This window comes from Electrophorus electricus, chromosome 2, assembly GCF_041902795.1.
Source record: "Electrophorus electricus isolate QZ-2024a chromosome 2, ASM4190279v1, whole genome shotgun sequence".
NCBI lineage: Eukaryota > Metazoa > Chordata > Actinopteri > Gymnotiformes > Gymnotidae > Electrophorus > Electrophorus electricus.
Genome location: NC_137498.1, coordinates 40,331,735 through 40,354,234, shown reverse-complemented (window position 1 = coordinate 40,354,234; position 22,500 = coordinate 40,331,735). Strand labels below are relative to the sequence as shown.

The window sequence follows — 22,500 nt, the reverse complement described above, 5'->3', positions numbered from 1 at the left end:
AAAAGAGAAGAGGTTATTCTGCATTAAAGCTGCACTGAGTTTAGGGCAGAGGGGCCTTAGAGCAGATGGCAGGTCATAGTGGGTCTGGAGAGAAGGGCAGAGAGGCAACAGCAGTACAGAAGAAAGAGAGGACAAGGAAGAGCCTTAACAATGGACAGCAGCTCATCACAGAGACACACTATGGATATTCAGTAATGGAAGTCCTAATCAATGGCACCTTGCACTATAATTTTTCATTTTCTTAAGGGTGGTTCTAATAATAGACCCACACCTGTACTGTGGGGTATTAAAAGAGATTTATGGATGAGATATCAATGTGAACACTATTTCTCAAATGGTGAGACATCAATATCTAACATCAATCTCTCTCTCTTTCTCCCCCTCTCTCTCTCTCTCTCTCTCTCTCTCTCTCTCTCTCTCTCTCTCTCTCTCTCTCTCTGTGTGTGTGTGTGTGTTTCCATAGTTTCTATGAATATCTATGAATGATAATGCTTTGAAATCAAAAGGATTAAGCTCCTATAACATTAATTTAATATAACAGCCCATGTTAAAATAAGAAAGCATCTTCCTGGAGGGGTAACAGCAGAATTTCAAAACTAGAAAGGAATGCCAGTACATCTCTGCACCTGGCTGTGAAATAGTTTCAGAATCAAATTTTTTGAAGTATACAGAGAGACCATGAAGTTGATCAGCGGAATCACAGCTAAATTTCTGTCTCTGGAAAGAATGAATGTGGAAAAATTAGAGCTGGCCCCCATCCATACAAAATATAAGCCTCTTCACATTTCTTAAATCATTGATAAGTTTTAATCCAGATTTAATTCCAAGAACATCTGACTCACTGTGTTATGGATCTATATGTATATTTCCTTTGGATATGAAGAATTTGGCACAAAGCCTGACAGTATCATCACCATCTCCAAACACAGCATTAGCGAAGGAGTTATGTTTCAAAAAACACAAAATGTACAATTTATTTTAAAAATCCAGCCATATTAGAGCAATGGAGAAAGCTATCCCCAGTAATAAAGTGTATTTCTTGGAATGAACATGGAATGTTTTTATTAAAGGAATACACAGCAGGTTTTGAGTGATGGGAGTTTGAAGATGACAAAAAACCTGGCCTCTCTCAATCTGCCCTTATTTCACATGCTGGGTCCCTCTCCCTTCATGACATGAGAGGTAGTTTCAGTCTCTCTTCCAGAGCCCCCAGGAATCACTTGAGCTGGAGCTAAATATACATTAGTGTATGTTGTCTCAGTCATGTTAATAAAACAGGAATTTATCAGGTGACCTGGGATTTATTGGAGCAGGTCTTACCTTCTCAGTGACTTAGCTCCTAAAAACAGAGGGAGAGAGAAGGGGGGGTGTGTGTGTGTGTGACATAACAGCGAGAGAAAGGCATAAGTGGAAAAGGGACAAACAGTCAAATAAAATAAATGAGTCAGACTTGGTTTAACAATTTACTTGCACAAAATAGGCTAAAGAGTTGACCCACCGAGTACGCAAACATCAGTCTACTGTCTCGAGAATGTCAGCACCCCACAGGCTGTATGCACCCTCATGATTATATTCCTACATACAAATCTAATGAGTTTCTCCTCTGGTAGTTTTTCTTTTTTAAAAAATAAAAGAATTAAGAATAAATGTTATTAAAGGCCTAATTTGAAATTATATATTATAAAATTCTGCAAATATATGATACTGCTGAGTCTGTACTAGACTCCTTTGTATAATTTACATTATTTTCAAAACTGCTCAGTGACCAGGTTATGGTCTAGCACATACAATCTTGGCTAATACATAAATATATATAGTACCTTGCTAATGTACTAACCCACTTTTTTTGCCCATTCTTAAAGGCTAAACTTCTCCAGCTTCCTCAAGTTAGATGGTCTGTGTTGGTGTACATCAATCTTCAGGTAATGCCATAGATTTTCAACTGAGGTCTGAGCTTTACCGAGGCCTTCCAAAACATTTAATGTATCTCCCTGTAAACCACTCCAGTGTAGCTTTAGCAATATGTTTAGGATCATTGTCCTGCTCTAAAGTTAAACTCCATCCCAATCTCAAATCTCTTGCAGACTGAAATGGGTTTTCCTCAATAATTGCCTTGTATATGTTTCCTGGTCCCTACTGTGGAAAGCAACAACACAGCATGTTACCACTCCCTTGCTTCAGTCTGGGATTGGTGTTCTCATGGTGATGGAAAATTATGGGCTGTACCACTCTTCAGTGTTGGATTGGTGTTCTCAGTGTTTGTACCACACATAGTGTTTCCCAATGGCCAAAAAGTTACATTTTAGTCTGATCTGGCCAGGAAACCTTCTTCCATGTGTCTGGGAAGCCTGAGACTCTCTGTGGAGTCACTTGAGCCAGAGCTATGACTTGGGACAAATACTCCCTCACTGCTGAGGATCTTTGCAGCTCTTCCACCTTTGGTGTCTTTTTTGGACCTCTGCTTAATGCCCTCCTTGCCTAGTCTGTGAGTTTTGGTTGGCAGCCTTCTCTTGTCTGGTGTATGTGGTATCTCAGTGGTTAAGGTACTGGACTTGTAGTTGGAAGGTTGCTGGTTCAAGCCCACCACTGCCAAGTTGCTACTATTGGGCCCCTGAGCAAGACCCTTGTTGCTCAAGCTATATGCAGTCATAACTATAAGGTGCTTTAGATAAAAGCATTAGCTAAATGCCATAAAATATAATAGGGCTGTATTCTTTATATTTTATTATAATGGATTTAATGCTCTGTACGATGTTCAAAGCTTTGGATATGCTTTTATAACCAAATTGGAAACTATGCTTCTCCCCAGCTTTGTTTCTCAACTGTTTGGAGAGCTCCTTGGCCTTCATGTTGCTTGTTTAGTGCTGTTGCAGATGCAGGGGCATTTCAGAACAGGTGTATTTATACTGAGATCACGTTGCACTTTGATTGCACACATCTGGACCTTAAACCTGCAGTTGGTAGGACTGAGACGAGAGTGGACTTAGCCTGAAAATTTGCAGAAATACAACTACAGACGTAGCCTCATGATACATAGAAGTACTACATGAAGAAAATTTTATGTCAAAAGATCAAATGTAGCTGTGTAGAGGTTTTTTTATTTTAAAATTTTACCAGGGCTTAACAATAATACTTCTCATGCAACTTTACCATAAACAATGGTACTCCTTAACATCTGGGTCTGAAGAGTAGTTTCTCAAAAGTTTTATTACCATCTGTGAATGCCTTGATTCCAACAAAGAAAGCTTTCTTTCCCTCCTTTCTTGCTTTTGCAACTACAGGCCAGAGATGATTCCATGTTGCTCCTGGCCACGAATCATACTATCGCTGTTCACGGTTTGTTCTGTATATCTGCTCTTGCTTTTAATATGCCCACAACAGTTCAGTACATCTAATCTGTTCACCACAGCTTTGCAAATATCTGTCGCTTTCTGACCTTTATTTTTTCTGAAGTGGACTGTCTCACATCCTCCAAATGCATGCTCCATCAGTGACTATTGAACTTGCTTGTTTATTTTACTCTTCAACTCTTTGTTTTATTTATTCCATGTCGAATATCTTGGCTCACACTGAGTTTCAGAGATGGACAGATTCAAAGCTTGATTATTTTTTACCATCTCCTTGTTCTCTTTTCATGATTTGTCAGTGAATTGAATGAACTCTTGTACCATGGCGGCTTCCTTGTTGGTGGTGGCATTAGTTTGGAAGGAATATTATAAAATGAATTAAATTCTCTTTCTGCATTACTCTTCCATGCATATGAGTGCATTTTTCTGAAAACTCTTTTTCGTTTCCCTTCTCATTTCCAATTTCCATTACTTCAGTCACTATCACATTTTTGTGAGAACATCGATCTATCCCAAATTTCATGGCATACGGCTATTTTTTTTTTTATTACTTTAGGTAAATGTCATCATTTAAATGTTGATCGGTTTATGCCAGTCCTTTTCTGAAGCAGCTGTTTCCATGGGTAATGTTTTGTAAGAAAGTACCCAAAATGATACCTCAGCTGTTACTGGGTCATCCACTCATGCCACCATCTTGGTCCAGCCTCTTTTGGGGATATTTCCCCACCAATGTACATCTGTGATGTGGAGGAAGCTAAGACAGAGACACAAGAGCTGTGTCGAGCAACGTTTATTAAGCATATTCCAGTGATCATTATCGTGTCAAAATGCCATGAGATTGAGAGGCAGAACCAAAATACAATGCTGAAACATAGTTGCAGTTTCAAAGCAAAGTTGGGGACAGGAGACAGAAGAAGGGAAGGTGATTTACCATTACAATGACCAACAAAGTAAGGCAGGAAAATGAGGTGTACAAATACACAGGATGATTAGGGATACACAAATCATAGATATACGAATCATATGTTGGGACAAAACTAAAACAGCAGTGGAAACAAAACCTCATGGTGCCTAGCATCACGGGAACAATGACCCCAAGGGGTGGAAACCATACTACCCCCTGAACTCTGTCATCTTTATGGATGTGTCAATGTGGAAAGTGGAGGCTTTCCAGAACAAGAAAACACTGCTGTGTCCTGTGCGGAAAGAAATGTTTTATTGCAGTGTGTTATGCATACCTATGGTATAAATTCGCCACCACCAGTCACATCTTGTTCGTTTTAAATGCCATAGCAGGAGCAAAATATCTTTACAAATTCATTTGATTCCTTAATTTTGGTTTTACTGTTAGGTTTAGGTTAAAACCATTTAGAATATTTGTAAAAGCACAGATGAAGCATGTCTTGTCAGTTCTCATTTTGCAAGCATGTGTTTTCAGACTAAATAAAAAATCCCGGCAGCATGTGGTTCAGGATAAAACTGAAGAGCAGTGATTGAAATAGCACCTTCTGGGTACTGGCAGATTCATAAAAGTCCAGTGATGGATGATACAACTATACATCACATCATCAACAAGTGATGATACAACTATTTATCACATCATCAACAAGTGATGTCATTAAACAAGGGCAACTCAATCCGTTTAGCACTGATTCTTCTGTCCTCACATTTTCCTTGTTTCCTTAGAAGGAGGGAGCTAAAATGAGAAAATTCCTGTAGAAAAAGTAAAAAAACATGTTCTATTGTTGTACAAGAATGTATCTAGTTCTTTCATTCTCCCAAGAAAATAATTTATTACTTGTGATTGAGACCTCATGCCACAATGGCCAATATTACTGGTCATCATACAATGCACTGCAGAGAAAAAAGCAACAATAAATGATGATGCTTGTAACCCTGAATCCTGGAATGTTCATCCATAATGAAAGTAAGCACTCAAGACAGACAGAATCTAATTCATAGAAGTTTTATTCCTTCCACCAAGAAGAGTACTAAGCTGCTGTGAACCAAGTTCACAGCAAGGTTTCTTTAATCTGTATATAGTGAGAGCATTTTGCATGTTGTGGTCAGTCCAGTCCAAAGTGGCAACGGGGGGCAGATTCTGGGACATATCCAAGGGTCAGGTGAGAGGCAGGGAATAGGAAACAGTCCAAGCTCCACAACTAGCAAAGCAAACAGACAGAATACCAGTTCAGTAAGCAACATAAATGTGACAATACTGTGGCAAGGAGGTTGAGGCTGAGGAAGTATAAATGGAAGGGGGAAATGAGGACCAAGTGAGACTTGTTAGTGGTTAGTGATATGGGAAGTATATGTGGGTGTGGCACTGGGGAAACAAGTGAGATCCACAGGATTCATGACATCATCCAATATATGTCCTAAACGCTAAAGGTTAGTTTACAGTATTTAGAGTTTATATGACTGTGAAACATGTCTTCAGTAATCATTCCTTTGACCATTTTAACCAATATTCAAGGAGAGCCACTGAACACATAGGCATATCAATTTTTTGTCAGCTTATACATCAGTCCTGTCAAGTTCAAGTAAATTAAGATGTGGGAATGGGGTGTGCAGACCACGTTTACGTTACTTTTATGATGGCTTGAGATACTTCTGGAGGTATGCGTGTTTATTTTTTAGCATGTGTATGGTAATTATTACTATATCCAAAAATTGCATTATTTAGATTTTTTGTTATCAGCTGATATCTTCTTCTTTTCTGCACTCTGTTAATTTAAACAATTACACTTCCATATGTAATGTAGTTTTTTTGTCTTATTTTTGTAGACTTTATATTTTAACTGAAGCATAAAAGGCAATAATCTGCAAGTGAAGCTGTTTTTGTTGTTGTTTTTAGAGGATAAAGTATTATTTAAAAATGTTTTTTTTTACATTGTTTTAAATGTATTACTCAAATAATCATGAAAAGGCACATGAATATTAATTGCAGATCAAAACAGGTGAAAGATGCAGTAAGAAAGAAGAAGAATTAGTGGTTGGTGCTGGCTCTAACCATTTTATGTTAAATGGGAGGTTTGTGGGAGGTTTGAGAACCCAGATTTTGACAAATGGAGGGTCATACTTATTGCTTAGCATAAGAAAAAGCAAAGGGGTAACTTTACCATTAGTTCTGTCACTTTTTTTACTCCACCATCTCCATGTCACAGGTCACCAGCCAGGCTTCCAAACGTCCAGTCTTCAGGTCCCTCCAGACCTCCTAAAGGCAATAATTATAATCACACTAGTTGGCTTATTTTGAACAACATTGTATGGTCTCCCTTAGTGTTGCACTGGTACTGTATCAGTATGTGCCCTTATACTGGCACTTCTAAGCAAAAACACCTAAGCAATACCTGACATCAACATGCACTACATAATTACCCATGCATGCAGGTGTTAACTAATGTTAAGCAACAGATCAGATGAGCAGATGAACACCAAAATTTCAGGAGAAGGAGTAGTAGTGGATAATATTATTTATTATTAAGTGTTCACTTCAACAATTATATTGAGAGATTTTTCATTTACCTCCAATTAGTTTTAAAAGCTGTCCCATGCCTGATGATAAGATAATGCATAGTTATATTCCTTCTGAATGAAAGGAGCTAAGTCGCAAAATCATAGGATGTTTTAAATGTAGTTCTTTTATGATGAATTTTGCTGAATGGCTTATGCTGGATTATGCTGAAATGAATCAGAGAGATTCTTTGTCCATAATCATGTTTAAATTTAATGAAGAGTGCCATAGAGATTTTCAGGTTTGAAGGTATTCTCAAAAGTCATCAACTGTGAAGTTCAAAGGCATAGATACTTCCTGTCCAGCATTTTATGTTCTAGCTTTCACATCCATAAAGAACCACAGAGAAGACTCTGGATAATTCTGATCTTTGTTTGTAGACAAACAGCATTACATTTGAAGATCTTCTTAAGATCATCCTGTCAAGTGCTAATTTCTTGACCACTAGATACTTTGTTGTTAATAATTGTTCTGAAGCAAATGTTGTTCAGCACTTTTACATATTTCCGTCAGTGGTAAAGCTGGCCATTTTTCGTGTTGTCATAACTTCTTTATATTATATTTATATTATATTCTTTATATTGAGCTCTTTTACTTGTCCATAATATTGTTGTTATCCATTTCATTGTGTAGTTGGATGTTTGATTTTTTTTTCAAGTATTATATAGAAAAGTCAGTTATATAAGGGAGCTAGCTAATAATAAGCTTTTAAATACATTTTATTAAATGTACATGTTGTAAAGAAGAGGATGTCTACTCAATTATTTATCAACTCTGTATGTACAACTCATAAAGGTTTCTGGTGCTTTTCCTTTTTAACAACATCCACCATTCAAGCAGTAAAATGTCTTACCAAGCCCAATTACCAATAAATCCTAGGTTCGCCTGTCTGAAGGTTAGAAACATTTTACAAAACTGCATAATGTTTTAAAGTACAGTTAGTACTGGATTCTCCATTTTGGCTTAATTCAGTAAACATTTTGTTAGTAATGATAACAACATTGTAAAACAAACTAATATTAAACTGATTTCAATTTAAACACTGAAATATTACATGAAGACAACATATAATGAAATGACTATTACTTTCATATAATTTAAACAGAGACATATGGGATGTTGTCTGACTCTGGCAGAACATTCATGTGAATAAAAAAAAAGCAAAAAAAAAAAAAGAATTAAAAAAAATTTGAAAGTTTTGGTTTACAATTTAGCATGAGATGTTCTCTCATCACTGCATGCCTCCCTGTGACCCTGAACACATGAACACATGAAGACACACACACACACACACACACAGAGAGAGAGAGAGAGAGAGAGAGAGAGAGAGAGAGAGAGAGAGAGAGAGAGAGAGAGAGAGAGAGAGAGAGAGAGAGAGAGAGATAGAGATACAGATACCCACGTGTCTCTAGTTTCAAGTGTAAAGTTGTTAGAGTGTAAATTTGATGGTGGAAACTGACAGTAGGAACTCAAACCCCTTGGGGGGAGGGTTTGTGGGTATTTGTTAAATGTACTGTCATTTTGCCCTTGTAGTAAAATGAATAATCTACATTTTTATTTTCATCAAAACACGAAAACAATGACTAAATCTAATGTAAAAAAAAATGTAACTGCACTGGTGCATCTGGTTTTGGCACTCACGACATATATACTTGTCCTTAGCAATCTCTTTAACTCAAGAGATACATTCTTCAGCACTAAAGAGAGATTTCAGGAGAGGTGGAGGACCTAATGAAGTTTCTAGTCAGGCTCTGACTGTGGGAATGGAGTCACTGTTCTTCCACTGTGTCTCATGTCTTTATTTTGCTTTGTTGTCCTTGTTGTTCCCTCCCTTGTTTAAGCTTTCCCACCTTTGATTTGTATCACGTGTGTCTTGTTTAACGCTTTTTATACTATGTGCTTATACCCTATGTTTGTTCGTCTTGTTGCGGATCATTGTGATTATGTACCTCTTTTGTATGTGCTCTAGTGCTCTGCCTGTGACGATGGTTTATCCATGCTTCGTCTGTGATTGCTTGTGTTATTGTTATTTTGTTATAGCCTGTTTTGTGTTGTGTTTTATAATGTATTCCCAGAGTCTCCACATTGGATCTATGACCGTGGACTATACTAATGACTCTTCTCAGTGTATGCATCCGCCTCATGATCACTCCTGTTACACTCTGGCAGAAAAAGGTAAACTACAAGATGTATAGAGATGGCTTGCTGAAGAAGTTAAAGAAGTGAAATTTTAATTACACTAAGAGGCCAAATGCATCGTTTTGGTAATGGAATTTAATTCTGTGTATTAGGGGGATGAGTATATGTAGAGGGATAATAAATATTTATGGAGGAGACTAAAATTTGATGCCTTTTCATAAGTGGGCCTTTCACTGCTGTTATGGGAGAGAAATTCAGTAAAGCTACAGAAAAGAAAATGAGTCTAAGACTGTTCTCTAATGGCCTCACAGTAATAGGTTTTTGCTTAAGACAAAAGTCAAAATGTTCCAGTCAATATTCAGGAAAAGTCAGTCGATATTCAGGAAAAGTTATCTGTATTCAGACTCAAGCTACAAGAATACTTGAACTGATTTTCTGGTTGGCACATACAGGATATTGAAATTACCTGCAGACAGTTCATACCTTTGAGATCTCCAAATTTTTTTGCAGCACTTTTGAATGAGGAAATTTCAATATCAGCTCCTGCCTTTAAAACCAAAGGCATCTTTTATTTCTATAAATATTTTTAATGAAAATATACAAATATTCAAATTATACACAGTAACAACTAAAAAGCAAGTACTGATCACTTATTTTAGTGTGTGCATTTGTAACTCATTGCTTTTTTTGAATTTACACATTTGACAAATGTTCTTGTCTCAATGGTTAGACAGTGACATAGGACATGTGACACTGCTTTTCGCTGAAGGGGAATAAAAGACTTCAGTTCAGTCTAAATTACGGATAAGTAAGACAGACCTCTTTTTTGCCCAAACACATCCTAAATATCTCATTGCCATATCCACAGATATGTATGGCCTGAGTACTCATATGCACACTTTTGGTATTATTACCTGTGTAAATCAACTTTTAATATAACTCTGTATCTGTTACATCTTGGTGGACAGATGCTCGAACACATGAAGAGATTAAATTTAAATGTAATGATTTAAAACGCTTGTTCCAGGTCATTTATTTTCCTAATCATTACCTTTTACAAACATTTAATGACTACTCTTCTGTCTGCTGAATGTTCCCATTTGTTGAATCCTAAGATGGATCGGGAGGCCATCAGGACAGGCTTGAGGGCCTCTATACATCAATTATTTTACACTTAATTATTTGTCATATTCCATTGTGAACTACTGAACATTGTACATTAGCAGGGGAGTAAAATGAAAATGACGGAATTGTGGACAATCTAATAAATGGGGACCGATCTTATAGACACAGATATAACATTTTACAATGCAACCATGTAAACATGTACTTAATAAAAGCTGCAATTTTTATCAGACAGAAATGAAGATGAGTGTAAGACCCACACATTTATTTTAAACACGAGCTCTTAGGAAGAATTCACATTTCAAGGAGTATAAAAGAATATCTGTAAAAAGAAATGTCACTATTTTTATAAGGGACAGCAGATTAAGAAGGGGGGAAAAGGGGAAAAAAGAATATATGAAGAGACAGCAGAGTATATGAAAAGAAAGGAGAGTGTTTGAACAACAGGCAGAGTGAAAGAAGAGACGGGAGAGTGACAGGCATTTAATCCCATAATCAGCATCTTTTTAGCAGCTTTGTGGTATTCATACTTTAAATTCCCACATTAAGTAATTAATTGTAAAACCAATTTACCTAAATGACTGATTGCATAGCTAAATCAGTGTTGCTAGATGGTTAATCAAAACTGTGGGAAGAGTTATCAAACTAATATTTAGGGGCAAAACAAACAAACAAACAAAAAAAACAATAATCAATCACTTATAAAAATCTAAAAATAAACCAATTTAAAGGAAAATAAATAAACATAAAATAAGTGTTAGAAAGTGGCCTTTTCCAATGATTCTACTCAACCACTAGTTGATGAGCAAAATGTCAGGGGACTGCTGATGAGCTGCCAGCCTTGCAGTCAATAGTGGAGCAGTGGCTCACTCTTGCTCTTTGGGCAGGGTTACAAAGAGGGTGAACATTTTAAGAAGACCATGTGATCAGAAGCATGACTTGCTCTGTATTACACCCACAGGCATACACAAATAAGGCTTTTAAAAGGAAGGCACCAGTGTGTAAAGGGCTGCTTTTCACTGAGCCTTTCCTACAGTTGCCTCTCAGCATAGCCTGTAATTCAATTGAAAGTTTAACTGAAATAAACCATATTAAATTATGAGAGGAATCTCAGTGATGAGAGATGGCCTTTATTTGAATTTGAGCGAATCATTGAAGCTTCACAGACTCAAACACAAGCGTGAACCCTCGGAGCTGTGTAGCACATGGACATGATCCTCAGTCTTGATACCACCAGACATCAGAAGGTACAGTTCACTCAGTCTGCCTTTCCAAGCCACATGTATCTGAAGCCAGTACTGATTTTATTATCAGTTATAAAAAAAGGTTGTACCTTAACTTAATGAAACTGGCATTGCACTTTTATTGTGTAAAAATTACTGGTACAACTTCACTTATTGTTATCATTACCGCATGATTTTTTACATGCCTGTCTTTCAAAGATATAAAATCTCATAAATCACTAACAAGTACAAACAATGGTGTTGAATTGTGGCAGCTGATGCAGACGCTTCAGCTTTTCACAAGCCCCCGGTCCCGTTAATAGCATGGGGACAATCCCTATTCCTTGACGGGCAAGATCTGGCAAATTTAGGTAATTTCCCAAAATATGGGGCACCACAGGGGGCAGGGTTATATCAATCCTAAGGGCCTGTTACTGACAGGGGCTCTAAGAAATTATTAAAACATTTGGTAATTTTTTTCACATGGCCCAAAATCCCTGGCATCCCCCAGAAACCTGGTAATCAACCGATGAGAGAAACCAGAACCGGTTTTGTTAGCATGTCAGTAGACCAAATTTATCTCTTATGTTTAATTTCAATGTACATGAGCTCATAGAGCCCATAAACATTTGTGACAAAAACAAACAGTAACAATTTGGGTGACCATATGTCCTCTCTTTCCCAGACGTCCTCTTTTTGGGACCCAAAATGTGTGTGGCCAGGGGTTCAGAAAATGTCTGAAGTTTGGCTTTCCTTTCGTTCTGACATATGCTTTCAACAGTCCCTATACACTCTGTGACTGTTCTGCATTGCCTTGACCATTCTTTATCTGTCCCACCATCTCGCATGCCAAAGTTAGTTAATAATATATACGCAAACACAGGACAGGCTGCTTCTCAGCATGCGTGTGTAGCTGATTCGCAGAAGCCCATAACCAGAAAAGATACTTACAGTGTACCTCCTATGTGATCTTTTGTATGGCACTGTAAGAAATTACGGTATGGTCTCACAGGGGCCTTATCTTACTGCTTTACTTGCCTGCACTCAAATGTATCGTTTTCGTAATAAAAGGTCCAAACCAAAATGGGGAGACCATCTGACTTATTTAGCACATGAAAAAGCAAAGCAGGAGCTCTTGCTGTGGGACCAGAAGATATAATCAGCTTCACAGATTTTGATAGTGAGTGTTCAACAACCATCATAGACAAAAGGAACTGGCCCAGACATGAAGGTGACAGAACTCAATTTCCACTGATTCATCATAAATAGATCTGAGGAATTATTTTCATACTGACTACAGTAACACTGGTCATATACATCACATCCTTCACAGGAGGATCTTAGGTGGGAGGTGGCATTTTGAAATGCATATATGGCGTGTTCTTCTATTACTAGGTGTTCAGTCTAGTTCCACTGAATCCATAATACATTTGTGTATTTTGCTATGGCTTTGATTGTAATAAGGATTTGCCATTTTTTGTCAAGTTCAGATAGCCCTTGTTTTATCTACAGCACCTTAACAAGGCCTAGAATGCCTAAACACACACTGATAATGATGCTCAGAGAGCTGGGCTTGCTTTTCTGTGATGTCTGTTTGTGTACAGCATGCATGCGACAAAATAATTAGATTTTAAATCAGTCTCACACTCATACCGTACCACCTATACTCTGATTAAATGACGTTTTAGGCTTGTAAGTCTAATAAATCTTCAATTAAAAACAAATCTGACAGAATTATAGATGCAGAAATATAGATCTGGCCAGAGTTTTGTGGAAATCAGTGTTAGCTTAGATTCACACAAGTGGATTGCACATCTGCCTTGTTAAAATGGCATTTTCATATGTAAAACTGATAGACCTTCAGGAAAGTATACCCAGAACAACTACTGAAGATTGTCTTAGGTGTTCTAAGGCAGCTGATTTTCATCTAATCTACAACCATTCTTGGGCCATTCTCAATACCATGTTGCAACTGTTGGGCCCCTGAGCAAGGCCCTTACATAAATTGTGTTCAGTCTTAATTGTAACTCACTTTGGATAAAAGCCTCAGCTAAATGTGGTAAATATGAATACACATAACCCCCCATCCAGCACTTAGAGCTAGATTCAAACAACCCTCTCTATCATATCGATGATATCAATATTTTATACCAAACCTTAAACGCGGACAAGGACCATTACGAGTCATTTATCAGACGTCGCCTCCTACTCAACGAGGTTTTCTCCGATAGCGCAAATCAAACCCTGCACTTTCATCTTTGCACTGTGTGATGCATGAACCTTCGTTTTCTTGAACAAGAAATCAGTCAGGCTCTGCTTCTTCCACAAAAATGTTTTACCAGTCCTCTCGACTGGGTTCTTCACGTACCATCTGCCGGGCATTCCCCTTAACAAACCGTCCGTAGAGCTCCCGCAACCAAAGCATGGCGCCTAAAGCCAACTGAATGTAAAGCAGCCACGATGACTCGCTGCACGAGTTTGCATGCTGCCCCTTCACAGGATCAAGACATTCTCGTTCCGCTATAATTTCCTCAAATTCAGCCCTAAATATTTCACCGCGTGCAATCAAACTCGTCAGACCCTCGCCGAGCCGCAAACAAAATGAAATATGGATCACAGGCAGGCTGCTTGTTGTGTGTGTCGAATCTTGTGATCACGGCGGAATGCGATATGGAGCTGTGCTGCGCTCCTGGGCCGAGTCTTTCTGTAGAGCTCAGGTGTAATGTCCGTTGACATTTGCATTATTTAATGCCATGTTTTATTCAGTCATAACAAGACTCACAAATCACGGAGTGGATTTAAGAGTGGCCCGAAATAAGCGCGCCGGTCTCTCGCTCCAAGTTCACCGTCTATGACGATGACGCTGCTGCGAAGCGACCACACAGAGACGCTCTCAGGATGACAGGAGATTTATGTGTTTTTGTGTAAATACGCAGGTGCGAAGACCATATTCAGCACAAAACTGATGCATAAAGAGTAGTGTTTCGCTGTGTCCGGCATTTGTGGCTGTTGTCTGGATATTTTAATGAAGTTTGAGCGCAGCTTTGATGATATGAAGAGATATATAATACCTAGTGCGTAGTCAGGGCTGGACGTATGCAGGTCTGGGAAATATCAGTACACACTAGAAGAAAAATTACGTTTTACTGGAATAATTGGGAATTGTAGACGCTGGTCCCACATAACTAATATAACAGTACCCTATATACAAGTGTTGTTTCAACAATACCATTTTCAAATATCAAGTTAGTAAATTGCGCACTTGTGATCCGGTTTAGTATATTTCATAGTGCCGCATTCATTTTTTTAAACATTTTTTTCAGTATGGGTGGTTAAATTATTTTATGGCTGTTAGTTTCGTGATACATAAGATACATTATGGCTATTTTTAAACGTCCTCTCTGCTGCCTCAATAGATAACCGCGTGCTCACTCGCACGCAAGCACATAACATTTAATGGCCACTTATCGGAAAACTAAAATCCTATCATTTTCCAAATGTGAGCGGTAATTATTTTCCAAAGCGCCAAGTTTAACAGAAGAGGCGGGGTCAGGGACGAGTCCTTTGGTGAGAAGAAGTATCGGGCAGTGGCTGTTGCGTGATCTTATCGACGTTGTGCGTTCGTTTCCCCAGTTTTATTCAAGCACTGGGACGGACGCACAGCATCAGCTGGCTGGCTCCCAGGACCGATAATGTAATAATGTGACGCTAACCAAATGACGCTAATCTGGCATATGGGGGCCAAATCCTATCACCGATGTGTCAGATGTCATCAGAAAAGCAACGAATGAAGACCCCTCCGAGGAGTGAGTAAATACATTAAAGAGACACACTCACTCAGACACAAGGTCATACGCCCAGAGAAGCCAGCATGGGCTGGGCATTATAGAGGACTGCTGACAAAATATGAAATATGCTCTGCAACTGCAAAAGATGCGATCCAAGCTTGCGCGTTACCAAACTCAACTGCTTATCGATAAATCATGCAGAACTGCATCTATAAATAGAACAAGAACTCCTGTAAAATCCTCTATACAACGTTCTGTACGCAACTATGAAAAATAGAAGCAAAAAAAAATATATATATAATGTAAATAAATAAATAAGAATAATACAATTATATAGTACAAATAGCATCCATAAGTACAGGTACTATACTTTGTTAGGGGTTGTTTTGTGATACTTTTGGTCTAAAATAAAATGATAAAGTGAAAGTGAGAGCTGCAACTAATAGCAAGGCAGGCTATGACCCCTAGAAGAAGATGCAATTAAACACTAAAAAGGAATTAGTCATTTAATGTGAATGACAAGGTACATTTCTTTCCTCGGAAATATACTTAATTATAAGTACAACTGTCATGAATTAAAAATACTCAGACAAGTAAAAGTCCATCAAAATGTAACTCAAGTACACATAACACATTAAATGTAATTAGTGAATGACCAACTCTGCAACACAATACTTGGCCTTTATGCCCTGTTAGAGCTTTGAATATGAACCTAGCCCTTTGTTCAGTACTTCTGCAAAGGCAGTCGAGTGAAGATAAGTACATTGGGAAAAAATGCGGCTGGGGGGTGGTAATAAAAGAAACACAGCAGCCCATGGTCAGGTTGGCAGACTATGGAGTTCAGGGTGTTGAGGAAAGCAATCAGAGAAACTGATTGTGACCTTTGCCACTGTAATGTGCTGAGGACAGAGCAAGGACACTCATTTACATCTGGATACAGCGGCGTGCATACACACACACACACACACACACACACACACACACACACACACACACACACACACACACACACACACACACACACCACTTTGCACCACAGCACCTAGCACCATCATGCCAATCGATACTGCAGTCAATACATTATTTTCCAACTAGTTTAAAAAGAAAGCATGGATGTCTGGAGAGCCACATTGACTGATTCACATCACCACAGGCACTAGACACTAGAAAGGTGTTTCTGCCCTGATACTGCATGCCAAGAACATGCAAATGAGAAAGGGGTGGTGATCACCATAATTGTTGCCCATAAGGGGGGTTGGGTGTCAGTCACAGTGCAGATGAGCGGAGTCAAGGCTGCACTGTCTCTAGTCAGGGTCATTGTTTGCAATTTCCTGTTTCCAAACAATATCATTAGTGTGAACACTAACATTATTAACACCAGAGAACAACAGCAGGATATATCAGCACATCACATTACTGTTAGGACACAGAACACCCATTACTTAATTAAACAATTAACACGCCTGACTTTAATTAAGTAATGATTTTTTTTTTACCCTTTTATCTCCAGGTGCTTGATAATGGACCAAGGTATTCCTCACATACTTCTGAAGTCACAGAAGAGAGCTGTTAAAGTGACTTGTAATACATCACTCTATCAAAGATAATGAGGAATATCTCACCCTGGAATCTATTTCCTGGTGGTTCATTGAATTAAACATAAGTTGTGGCCCTAAGATTACTCTATGAACAGCTGGATTCTGGCTGATTCATCGGGGTGATAAAGACATATTATATCCAATCTCATTTTAATCTACATTATTTAAAAAGTGAAATTCTTCCCACATGGTATCTGGTTGATAATTACTAAGGTTATAATGATGATGATGATGATGATGATGGTGATGATGATGTAAAGGGCCTCCCATTTCTTTAGTGATACTGTAGCCCTCATGGGGGTTGATTTCCATCTGAACTAAGATAAGGGTGTGAAAATGCCCTATGCCTCTGACAACAGGCATAAATCACCAGTCCTGCCCATCCATTATGATATAGTCTCTACCGCAAAGAACTTAATGCACATAATAATGAACCCAAAACAGAAGTGCTTTGAGTTACTCAGAGAAGGCAAGGTGTCCTCAAAGAAGAGCATTGCCACTAACATATCTTAAACATATGAATTGTCACTAATGTTCATTGTAAACAGGCAGCCTTTGAGACTGAATTTAACAGTTATGCCTGCATTATTTAAATGCTACTTGGTGTGGATTGTGATAGAAGAGGATCTAGCTTGCTGTCTTTGAACCAGATTAAGAACTTTCAAACTTTTGAGACATTTCTGGAAGCCACACACTATCCAGTGAAACACAGGCAGTGATTGCTGGACCACCTAGCTATTCTGGCTTGGTCATTGAGATTGTATTAATGCTGGCAAAAGGCCATTTGTGCAAGTTACAAAGTTACAGAGATAAGGAGAGCTAGAAGGAGTATGAGAGGGAAATTAAGAAAGGCTGTGTGTGTGTGTGTGTGTGTGTGTGTGTGTGTGTGTGTGTGTGTGTGTGTGCGTGTGGGAGTATATGTGTGTGTGTGTGTGTGTGTGTGTGTGTGTGTGTGTGTGTGTGTGTGTGTGTGCGTGTGGGAGTATATGTGTGTGTGTGTGTGTGTGTGTGTGAGAGTATATGTGTGTGTGTGTGTGTGTGTGTGTGTGTGAGAGAGTATGTGTGTGTGTGTGTGTTTGTGTGTGTGTGTGCGCGCGTGGGAGTATGTGTGTGTGTGTATGTGTGTGAGTATATGTGTGTGTGTGTGTGTGTGTGTGTGTGTGTGTGTGTGTGTGTGTGTGTGTGTGTGTGTGTGATGTGGTGTGCTTTACTCTCCAATGACCTACTGTGGGATCCGGAATCTTATGTCCCAACCTTGTAACTACATCATTTTGAGTGTACTTACTGAATAATTCACAGCAGTTTAAATATGCCTTAAGATTTCTGTAACTAAACAATTAACCTGGTGCTTCATTTATTGTTGAACTGTGTAAATAGTGTATAACAAAATGCACAAAACCACCGACAGTCCCAAACTGGATTTAAATATTGCACTTGCTTTATTGCTGTTAAATGTTAGTTTTATGTTCATTGTTACTGTTCTTTAATTCATTTATTAAAATAATATTATTAATAATATTATAGCTAGTACATTTTCTTTATTTTGCTTTGACAAGACTGCTACTAAATCATTCACGCCAAATAATTCCCTCTTGATCTGATCTAAGCTTGACCAACCTCACTCACACACACACACACACACACACACACACACACACACACACACACACACACACACACACACACACACACAAACACACACCTGTGCTCATAGCAAGCTTAATATATGCCGTCTGAACACTGTAATAACTTATCTTAAGCTGCATGTAGTCAGAAGAGGACCCTGTGATGACAAATGCCTCATCTCTCTAATCCAGCCCAATGAAGGGATCTTATTAAGATCTGGTGCCTCTAATAAATCTAATGGGAGGTTTGGCTTCAGATTGGACATGACGCCTCCGCTGCTGAGTGGATGCAGGGCAGGGCTCTGTCTCTTGTCTTTATGCTCAGCACTAGAACTCTTGCAATCGCACAGTGTTTGGGCCATCTCTCTCACTCAGCATTTCTTTCCCCTCTCTTTTCATCCTCCTGTCTTGCATAAGTCATAAATCTGGGCAGAGAAATCCGATGGATTTAGATTGCAGTAATGCAGGTCAGACTAGCAGTTGTTCTTTTTTTTTTTTTTCTTTCCTGCACTCCTCTGGCTGATCAGCTGGCTCAGGCATGCTGGGGTCACAGGTGCATCAGACAGAAACAATATCTCCTTTCAGAGCTGCAATCAGATTTGAGAGCAGTTACATCAAATTGCTGAGAAGGAATGTTCTTTATTGGATGGGAAGGAATCACAATGCCATCATTAGATAGCCGTCTTGTTCTCTCACTCTCTCTCTCTCTCTTTCTCTCTCTCTCATTCTTACTCTCGCTCTGTCTGTGTCTCTCCCTCAAAAAGAATAATTCATTTTCTCACTCAACTCTAAACATGTTGAACAATCACTGCATATTAACCAATCTTTTCCCCATCATCGTTTCTCCTTCTCACTCAACAGCTATTCTGATACACTATAGAATAATTAACAGAAGAAGCAGACTGATCAGTTAACATTGAAAGTAATCTGATAAAATCTAGTATAATGCCTAACCTACATCATCAATGCATTGGCAGATTTATAAAACTTCTAATAATAAAGAGTCATTTTCAAAAGCAAGTTTTATTAATCTAAGGATTAGGAGACTGATTAAAAAAAACCTACTAATTATACTAAAGGCCAAATTTCATGAAAGTTTTGGACAGGCTGTTATGTGAGAGAATGGCAGGGAAGTTTTTTTTCCCCATGACTGTGAGGCCAGTGGTGAATGGTACAAAGCTAAATATCCACAGTAGGGTGCTCTGTGACTTTTTAAACAAATCTTTTACCGGGCATGCCTTACTGTTAGAGAACAGAAAGTTCTCATTTTCTGACACCGAGTGAAAGGAAATCAACCTTTTTTTTCTTTTTCTGTATTTCTTTGTTCTCACCAGATCTTTTTTTTTTTACCTTGACAATTCAGATGTAATAAAGAAGCATGTCTTCTCACAGTTTATACAGAAGGATGTCTTCATTTTACAGAGTTCCATCACTCTAAACTCATTCCAGTCATATGTCTCACTGCTAAAATGAACTGAGAATGTAACTGCGCTTTCAGGATATACTCCCTCCTCACACATACGTGCATGTAGCAGTTCTCCTGCACATGCTTTGAAGTCAAGAATTATGGAACTATCCTCTTGAAAAAAATCACAATCCTTGTCTCCTCTCTACATGCAATTGCCAGTCAAAATACAGAGAACTGAACTAAAAGTATGATAAAGCATTTGGATATGTCTCAATGTAGCCACAATGTACAAGGTTTAGAAGTCCTTGTTTGACCATGAGGAGAGATTATACATTACACTCGTCCATGTTCTAAGGATGAGTAGATTACTTCAAAGTAGAGAATATACATGTGTCGTGTTTCATTCGGCACATGTGCTTGTCTGAGTATGAGTGTGTATATGTGTGAGTAGGCCCAGTGCTGCATGTGCTTGGCTGTGCAGGCCTTGACCAGACGCACCTAGGCTGTCAACTTCACCTCTTGTGAATCTTTTAAAACTCAGAATAAATTGGCGTCGTTCCTGAGAGTCCAAACAAACCCAGAGCAGAAACAGAAGGGCCCAAGAACAGCTCCCTGTGAATCTTGAATGGTCCTGGATTCGTTCTGCACCAGCCTGATGGATCTACTGTGATATCTGCATCCTGCAAACCTTTTGTCACCATTCAACTGAACTCTAAAGTGCTTTCTGGCTCTCATATGTGTTTATTAATCTGTCTGAAGGAACACTGCCTCAGGTATCACCTAATGAAAGCCTCATTAATAAGCATCTGCTGTACAGATGAATGGTTGTTTGGTACTCTCCTGCTAGATGTCGCAATGTGTGACAAAGGGTATCTGGGAAATGAAGTTCGACTTCAGAACATGGATACTGCTTCAGCTGAGGGGATTTCTCAGCAGGCAGCCTATTTGTGTAGGAATAGCAGTGTTTGAGTGATGAAAGTGTGGTGTAATTTGCTGGTGGAACTAACCTGTCAGACTCTAGAGATGGAGTAAAAGAGAGCGAGGAAGAGAGAGAGAAAGAGAGAGAGAAAGAGAGAGGGCAACTAAAACACCCTGGAGACTTACTGCCATCGATTTATGACATCAAATCAAATGACATCTTGCCAGTCTCCAGTAGAGTGAGAGTCATTAGATACCACACACACACACACACACACACACACACACACACCACACACACACACACACACACACACACACACACACACACACACACTGACACACTCACACACACACACAGACGCATACACTCTCACACACACACACACACATACACACACACATACACACACAAACTTGGCCTCACCCACAACCCCCCACACAATCAGATACCCAAGCGCATGTATACACACGTACATACAAACTCACATACTTGCCCTCACTCACACTCCCCACAGACACACGTTCACACGCCCATGTGCACATACGCACGCACATACAAGGTAAGTTGCAAAGACATGAAAGCATCTTCAATTCACATGTCATTCACAGCCTTGATGGGCACATTGATCCGGTGTGGGGAGCTCTTTCGGAGAGGTTGGGATAGAGATGGTGAAAGAGAGATAGCGATGGAGTGAATGTGAATATAGGAGAGGGTGTAGAAAGAAGGAGACCAGGTAAATAAATAAGAGTGAGATCCAGTTAGAGATAAAGAGAGAGACAGACAGCCACTGTGCAGTTCCTTAGAGATAGGAAAGTTGAGACTCTGACTGAGACCGAGAGGCACACATTCACTGGAATCTGAGATCCCACACTTATGATAATTATGTTGCTGTTAGGATGTATACTAAAGACCCATTGAGGAATTTTAATTACACTGTACAGTAAGCAGACACAAATACACACACATGATAAACGATCTCACTACACCTGGGCCAATCATGATGAAGGACACATGCTACACTGCAAAGTTTCCATCTTGTCATGGAAAACAGGAAAATCCAGAGAGAGAGACTGGAAAAACAGAGAGAACTTCACTATGGTGCCTTATGACTTATGCTATGTATTACCATATATCCTTCGGATATATACCCATCGTTATATATTTGTAATCTATTCACTTCCAATATCCCCAGAAGTATGCTACGCACTTCCATATACTGTTATGTGTTTGCACATTTGTGTGTGTGTGAGAGAGTGTGCCTGTGTTTGTTTGTCCTGCATGCACATACAGGGCTGAACAGCTCACAGGCACATCAGAAGGCCACAGGGTACAACGGGGTACAAAGGAACCGAGCAGGGGAGAGGTGGGTTTGGCTGTGGGGGAGGGAGGGGGGCGGGGGGGAACTCGGGTCATTACCCGGCGCCTCTTGATGTTTGAGTACAGCTCCAGGCAAGCCAGGATCCTCACACCTCTTCCCCTCTCCCCAGCTCCCCATCTACCCCTGTGTAAGTTTTGAAGGAGCCAGTACAAATCTACATAAGGCAGTGAATATTTGATAATCCCCTGCTGTCAGCCGTGGTCAGGCAGGAGAGTCAGTGGGGACAAGTCTGCCCAGGCAAATGAGCACCACTGGAGGAATTGCATTGGACATACACATACATATATATATGTACTTACATTTAATACATGCATACTCGTTCCATCCCACGTGCAGCTATGCACTGAGTCCCCCTCTGCCATGCCTGGCCATCCACAAAGCGAGAGGTGAGAACTTCCCTCCAGGGTGGAGTGCGAGCTGACAATAGCGC

General features: G+C 39.3%; 1 long non-coding RNA gene across 3 annotated transcripts in view; it reads right to left on the bottom strand.

The window, feature by feature from the left end:
- Nucleotides 1-4,140: 4,140 nt before the first annotated feature.
- The window catches only part of LOC118241796 (uncharacterized), a 78,511-nt gene continuing 60,151 nt past the window's right edge, over nucleotides 4,141-22,500 (bottom strand). The window contains exons 1-3 of one of the 3 annotated variants that reach the window (XR_014118871.1): nucleotides 22,370-22,500; nucleotides 6,470-6,564; nucleotides 4,141-5,509 (exon numbers count right to left, since the gene is read on the bottom strand). The exon at nucleotides 22,370-22,500 is cut by the window's right edge and continues 321 nt beyond it. This is a non-coding gene — a long non-coding RNA (uncharacterized LOC118241796). Of the gene's footprint in view, nucleotides 5,510-6,469; nucleotides 6,565-13,719; nucleotides 14,248-22,369 lie in introns of those variants that run through there. The other 2 variants (XR_004776357.2, XR_004776358.2) reach the window with 2 other exon arrangements.